Source organism: Otolemur garnettii, unplaced genomic scaffold (genome assembly GCF_000181295.1).
Source record: "Otolemur garnettii isolate 467f Iridium unplaced genomic scaffold, OtoGar3 scaffold00071, whole genome shotgun sequence".
NCBI classification, from domain to species: domain Eukaryota; kingdom Metazoa; phylum Chordata; class Mammalia; order Primates; family Galagidae; genus Otolemur; species Otolemur garnettii.
In genome coordinates, this window is record NW_003852466.1 from 912,927 (window position 1) to 919,451 (window position 6,525).

Consider the following 6,525-nt stretch of genomic DNA (forward strand, 5'->3'; position numbering starts at 1 on the left):
GGTTGCAGCCATCATTGTTGTTTGGCAGGCCCGGGCTGGATTCGAACCTGCCACCTTAGGTGTATGTGGCTGGTGCCTTAGCCACTTGAGCCACAGGTGCCGAGCCAGGACACACTTTTCTGCCCATACCGCCAACCTCAGCTCTGCAGGGCCCAAGCCACACTCTTCCTACCACCCTGATAACCTCAGCTCTGCAGGGCTCAGGCCACACTCTTCCCACCCATGTTGCGGCCACACTGCACTCTCCACACCTGCTCATTCCTGGGGGACTTTGGACCTGCTTCCATGTTCCTGCTACCTCTAGGCCCCCTCATGTGATAACATCAGGAGCTTCTCAGCTCCAGGGCCCTTTGTCCCCCTAGCCACACATTTCCAGAGTCCCTCTAGGCCTGGTCACCCCTTGACCCTGTCCCACCATCCAAAACAGCATTCAGAAATTCTCCTCTCTCTGACCCCAACCTCTGTTGCACTTGAACATGTTTCTGTCTCCCCACATAGTCTTGGACCACACTCTTGGCTGCCCCCTCACTTCTTGCTTAGCCAACTTGGTGCTCACTCCCCTCACTGCAGCTGACCTGCTTATCCCTGTCTATGCCTTCAGTTAGCCCAGCTTGGCCCTCACCACCCCTTACAGGAACTCACCTCCTCCTCCCTATTATACCTTCAGTGGTCCGGCAGGGCTCCAGCCAGGTATAGCTCCAGGGTGACATGTGGGCACAGCAGAATGCATTAGGGCAGTAATGCTATAGCTTCTACAAGGGCACTGTCACCAATGTGAAAAGAGTCCTTGGCCCTGGAGGATAATCCTACAGGTCAGCATGGCTTCCCACACTCTTCAGACCACCTCTCATCTCTTTAAACCCCACATAGCCTCACCTTTTCCCTCTGTGCTGACCACTTTCCTAAATGGCCTAGAGGGTTTGAGCCTCCTGGTGTCAGCGTAGCCCCCAAGACACACACACACACACACACACACACACACACACGTAATTAGGGCTGACCTGTGGACTGACAGATATGGCAGAGGTGACAATGGGTGATTTCCAAGGCCAGGTGCAGCTAGAAGGCACTGCAGCTTCTGTCTTAGTTCTCTGGACACTGGTCTAGGGGAAGCCAGGTGTCATGTTGGGAAGAGACTCAAGCAGCCCTGTGGAAAGGCCTAGATGTGGAATTGAGGCTTCCTGCCAGCAGCCAGCTCTGACTTTCCAGCCAGGGGAGTGAGCCTTGAGCACCAGTGGAGCCTGCAGATGATGCAGCTCCAGCTGACAGCCTCCTATAGCCTCCAGAAAATGCTAAGCCAGAACATTCTGGTTAGGCCACTCTAGTAGACTTTCTGAACCACAGAACCAGTGAGAGATGATAAATGATCACTATTGTTTTAAGTGGTCACAGTTTGGGATCATTTGCTAGGCAGCAATAGACAACAAATCATCTCACTTTCTGCACATGATCCTGTATCCTACTTCTCAGAGTAATAGTCGTGAGAAGGAATCCACTTTCCTGTTTAGGTACCAACAGTGCAGTTTGTGCCCTGCTCTGCTCCCTTCCTCTTGCCACAGACAAGGGGCTGCTACCTCCCTTCTCTGCAGTGCCCTCTGCAGCTCTGGCCCAGGGCTCATCCTCCCACTTGGGAGGAGCTTCCTGCACTTGACATGCTCTCATCTGCCCTTTCCCTTGAAGCTCTCCTACTTTGGACTCCTCCTCACACCATGAGAGCCTGCTCCAACATCTTTGTAGTGATACGAACCCACCCTTGAGCACAGGTTTATTTTCAGTTACTTGCCAGTCTCTGTCCCTCATTCCAGTCAGTTTTCTACTCTGTCTTCTTTCCTCAGTCCTCACATAGTTTCCCCTACTACCAACTCATGGAATTGAGTTTCCCTCCTAGTTTTCCCTACTCCATCCTTGGTGGAATCACCAATGACCTTACTCACAACAACAAAGATGGAGACTGCAATGGCACTGATACTATTTCCTATCTGTCAGATCGACAGAGGCAACACTGGGCCACACTATTGGTAAGGCCATCAGAGGCATTCTCACACACTGCTGGTTACAACCGCTAGGGAAAAAAATTTGTCAACAATGAGCAAAGCTGCAAAAATGTTTACTCTTTCCCAATCAACTTCATGTTTAGAAATCTATCTCAGAGATAGATTTTTTACAGCAACAATAGGAAACTACTGGTAATACTGACTCTTGTATCAAATCCTCCCTGGCCTTTGTGTGAATTCAACAGATCCAGGCAAGAGCTACAGACTTCCCTACCTTCTACAAGTGCAGGATGTCTCCTATTTCCCCACCAGGGACTTAACTTGCAGTTAGGTGTACAGTAGTTGCAGTCACTGAGCTGAGAGTGAGAAGGGGTTGGCCCCCGAGAGGTAAGCCAGGAGAGCAGGTGCTGGGTCCATTTCCAGGCTCCAAGTCCCTCTTCAGGGTTGTCAGGCAACTGAAGTCTCCTGCTTGGGAAGGAAGGGTCTCTGTTCAGTTTACAGATCCAGTGGCTCCTGTCCTGCCCTAGACATGGTGGTGCTGGAAGAGGGTCACAGTGGGTTGGCTGCTTTGTATCAGAGCTGCCCAAGAGAACTTTTGATGATGATAGAAATGTTCTATAATTCTGCTCTAATAGGGCATGTGGCTACTGAAATGTGATTAGTGTGCTAAAGAAAATGAATTTTGAATTGTGTTTAATTTTCATTGGTTTAACTAAATAGTTCTATGTGGCTAATAGCCACCATAACAGAGAGGACAGCCCTATACATACTCAAGGCCTCACTTCCTTTAGGATGTAAAGAAAGATCCTTTGGGATTGGCAGAAGGGGCCACTCACAGGTTTGCACAGCCAGGAGTTGGGATCACAGGGTGTGTTCTCTGCCGTCAGATACACACATGCATGAATTGAGAGGGTTATCATATTCCTTCAGTTCTAAACTTCCAGATCTCCTCTTTCCTATTCCACAACCATATTCTAGGCCTAGGGAACAAACATCTGATTTCTAAACTTGTTCTTAATACCTCCCATCTTGCCTCTTAAAAAGTCATCATTCTGACCCTGAAAGTCCATTTGATTAGACTAAATGCCAATATCACTCTCCTGTCCACATTACTTCAGACTAAATGTTAATATCACCCTCCTGTCCACATTACTTTACTGTTTTCCCACTGTAATAATGCTTGATTTGGTTCTGCCTCCCTGTCGGTCTGGCTCACACCTCTGACCCTCTCTTGTCTTGGCTTCAGCTAACCCTGTCTTCTCAGAGCAGGAAGCATGTCAGGCTCTCTCCTGCTTTAGGGGCTTTCTTTATGCAGTATCCTCAACATGAACTGATCTCTTGGACATGCTACTCCAGCCAAACCCTATGACTAGTTGTATTTGTCTGCAACTCTAGCTCTTAAACTAAATATCCTTTCTAAGAAGTTTTCCCTGGTTTCCTCTGACTAAGTCCTGTCATTCATTGTTTAAAATCCATCTTCCCTGTTAGACTATAAACTCTAGGGAGACATGACATGCCTGTCAATTTGGTTCTCCAGGGTCCCTGTACACCTAGATTGGCTCCTGGAGGTGCCCTGGTTTGCTGAAGACTGTCCTGGTTTTAAGCCTGAATGTCTTATGTTGTAGCAAATCCTTTGGTCCTGCATAATTAGGAGGGTTGGTCATCTTATATTATACACTCAAAGCATATGCACTGCATAAGCAAACATTCCCTTGATAATGTTATAGGGAATCTAAAATGAAAAAGGCACACATACACACACACACACACAATTAGTAAACTCCCACAATTAAATATATGATTACTTAACTTGAGTTTGCAGTATGAATCATTACATGGTTATTTCAGGAAAGTTTTAAAAACAAAGTTAATTACTATTAGGAAGCATGGTTCAGAGGACAATCTTTTTGGAAACCAGTGCCCTACCCTTCAATTTACAAGGTGTTGCTTAATATTCTTCCAAATGATTTAAAATCTCATTAGGAAAAAAAAATCTCAAAACACATCTGGTAGTTGGTCAATTCAATTTTAAATTTGTTACTAATATAAGGAAGCTCAAGTCATCTTTTTCATAAGTGCTCATATATTTTGAAGCTGTCTGGAGGATTTATTTGACTTTAAGTCAGACAGGCCTGAGAAATGTTGCTTAGTAATTCCACAAGTCTTTAGTGGGAGGGCTTGAATACTACATATACATGTAAATACTTTATATATTTATACTTACATAAAATCCTAAAAATTTTAGTATAATGGCATGAGAAAATCTGTATTTCTCTATAGTCACACATATTTACACTTATATATGTTTTGTATGTACTTATTTGCATATAACTGCATTTGCTGATTTATTCACACATGTAACCAAAACAACTTAGTATCTTTCCCCTGACTAAATAATTATTCTTAAGATACCCTCACTCTTAGTGATTCCTGGTGGTTACAATCTGAGCTAAGGACAAGCCCATTAGCAGTTCTATACAGGGAGCCTGCTGTTGCAAGTTCTGCACAGTACTCACCTAGTCACACAGAAACCCACGGATCAGCGAGGACAGATGGACTGATTTCAACACAAATATGAGCTTGAGAGATGCTTTTCTTGTCTGGAAAAAAAAGACACAAAGATTGCTTTTCAGGCTTTTTCTACTGTGTACAGTTGGTAGATACAATGCTTGGCTAAAAGGACTATTCTTTTCACTTTTTTTTTTTGGTACTTTATGATTTAAGTGGTAATCAGGGTCCAGCCTATTGGCTGTTACTGGATTTACCTAATTCCTATGCAGATGCCTGCTACTCAAGATGGGAGTAAGCAGCTTAATGCTGTGTATATTTGACAATTGCTCAATTCATTTTGTTTGAGAGAGATTTTATGTTGATTCTAGATGTTTTAAACTACCTTTTCACTTAGAGGCCCTATAAATGACTCACCTTAATTTTAAACAAGGTATATAGTTTATGCAGAACTTCATCGAGTTTAAGGCCCTAGAGCAGAGTTTTCTAACCTAGGCACTATTTATAATTCTTTGTTATGGGGGACTGTCCTGTGTGGTGCAGGATGATGACCAGTAAGCGGCGTCGCTGGCCTCAACCCACTGGGTGACGGTAGCAACCTCCCCTCCCCCACAATTGGTAACAGCAGAAAGGTTTCAAACATGGCCAAGAGTACCCCGGGGCACAGAACCGCCCGGGTAAGGGCGATGGGGGCTCTCTGAGGAGGCGGCAGCACAGGGTCCCGGCCAGGGAGGAAGCAGCAGCTTTGGGCTGACCTGAGCGAACAGCCCGAGGCCTCAAAGGAGGAAACACGGCTCCCGGGAAAGATGCAGGGCCCGCCTTTATGGGAGCCCGCGGCCAACGCCGCTCCCTGGACTAGCACCAGAGCCCCCGCCCGCCGCTCACCTAGTCCGGCCCCTCCGCTGGGGCAAACGCGCCGACTTGCGGAGACGGAGGGACTCGGTCAGGTTGCACTACACGCGGCCCCTCCCACGGCACCGCCCCACGCTTCCGCTTCCTGTCTCGGGCCGTCCTCCTCCACGTCTGCTTCCGGTCTCAGGCTGGCTCCCGCAGGGAGGAGGAGGTGGGGGGATTTTGGACGTAGGCAACGAACAAACAAGGGGCGGCCAATGTGATTTAGTTTTTTACTGAGTACGAGGCCGGGCCCTGGGCTGAGTCAGCCGCTGGGGGCAGGGTCGGTCCTGTGAGCAGAACAAGGCGGGGAGAGGGACTGTGCGGGGACCCTTGCTGTGGGCGGTACCTCTTCTGGTACTGGGGAAAGAGCAGTCACGCAGGCGGGATGTAGGCAGAGATCTCGACCAGAGTGTGGCGGCCCTGGGCCTAGGGGAGAGGCCTACTGGGCGGAGGTCAGTTCTGGGGCAGGGATCTGGGCGGTGCCAAACTCGGTGGGCAAAGGTCTATGGCTGGAGCCGGGGGCAGTGGTGCAGAGGCCGGTTGCCAGACTGGGATATAGATTCGAATAAAGCAAATGTAAATTGTGGGGTGCAGTTGGGTTATGCTCAGGGGCTGAAACTGTGGGAACTCAACTCCAGGGGCGGGGGCTGAAGGCGGAGCTTTCCTTGAATTCTTTGAAGGAACATGGAGACAGATGCTTAAGTTTTCGTATGTTCCCTCTCCTCGTTTGCACAGCCCCATAGAAATGGATTGTATACACACATTTCTCCACAACCTGAAGATAGTGATTCATCGCAATTTTAAGAACTTCTGGGGGACAAGAGGAGACTAGGTCGTATATACGTGTAAGGGAAATTTCAAACAGTGGTACAAAGTCAGTATAATAGTCTCACGCCTACCACTATCAGTCTTTTTTGTACAGAGACAAACATCATTTTCTCCTCTTCCTCTTTCCTTCCAGATACAGTGTGTTCGTGAATGTGTGTATCTTGTAGTCACTCATGGAATACATACATATTGAGCCCTCCTAAAGGCACCTGAAGGCTCAGCGGCTCTGGTGGCTGAGGCAGTGACTGATGATTCCATCTCTGAACTCTAACTTAGGCAACAGAGCAAGATTCTGTCTTAG

At 47.5% G+C, this 6,525-nt stretch overlaps 1 protein-coding gene across 11 annotated transcripts in view; it reads right to left on the reverse strand.

Moving 5' to 3' along the window:
• ZNF558 (zinc finger protein 558) overlaps nucleotides 1–5,467 on the reverse strand; it is a 21,182-nt gene extending 15,715 nt beyond the window's left edge. For 3 of the 11 annotated variants that reach the window (XM_023515429.1, XM_023515430.1, XM_023515420.1), the window contains exons 1-3: nucleotides 5,388–5,467; nucleotides 4,511–4,594; nucleotides 643–2,459 (exon numbers count right to left, since the gene is read on the reverse strand). The gene's annotated coding sequence lies outside the window, so the exon portion shown is untranslated. The other 8 variants (XM_023515427.1, XM_023515425.1, XM_023515423.1 and 5 more) reach the window with 8 other exon arrangements.
• Nucleotides 5,468–6,525: the final 1,058 nt, after the last annotated feature.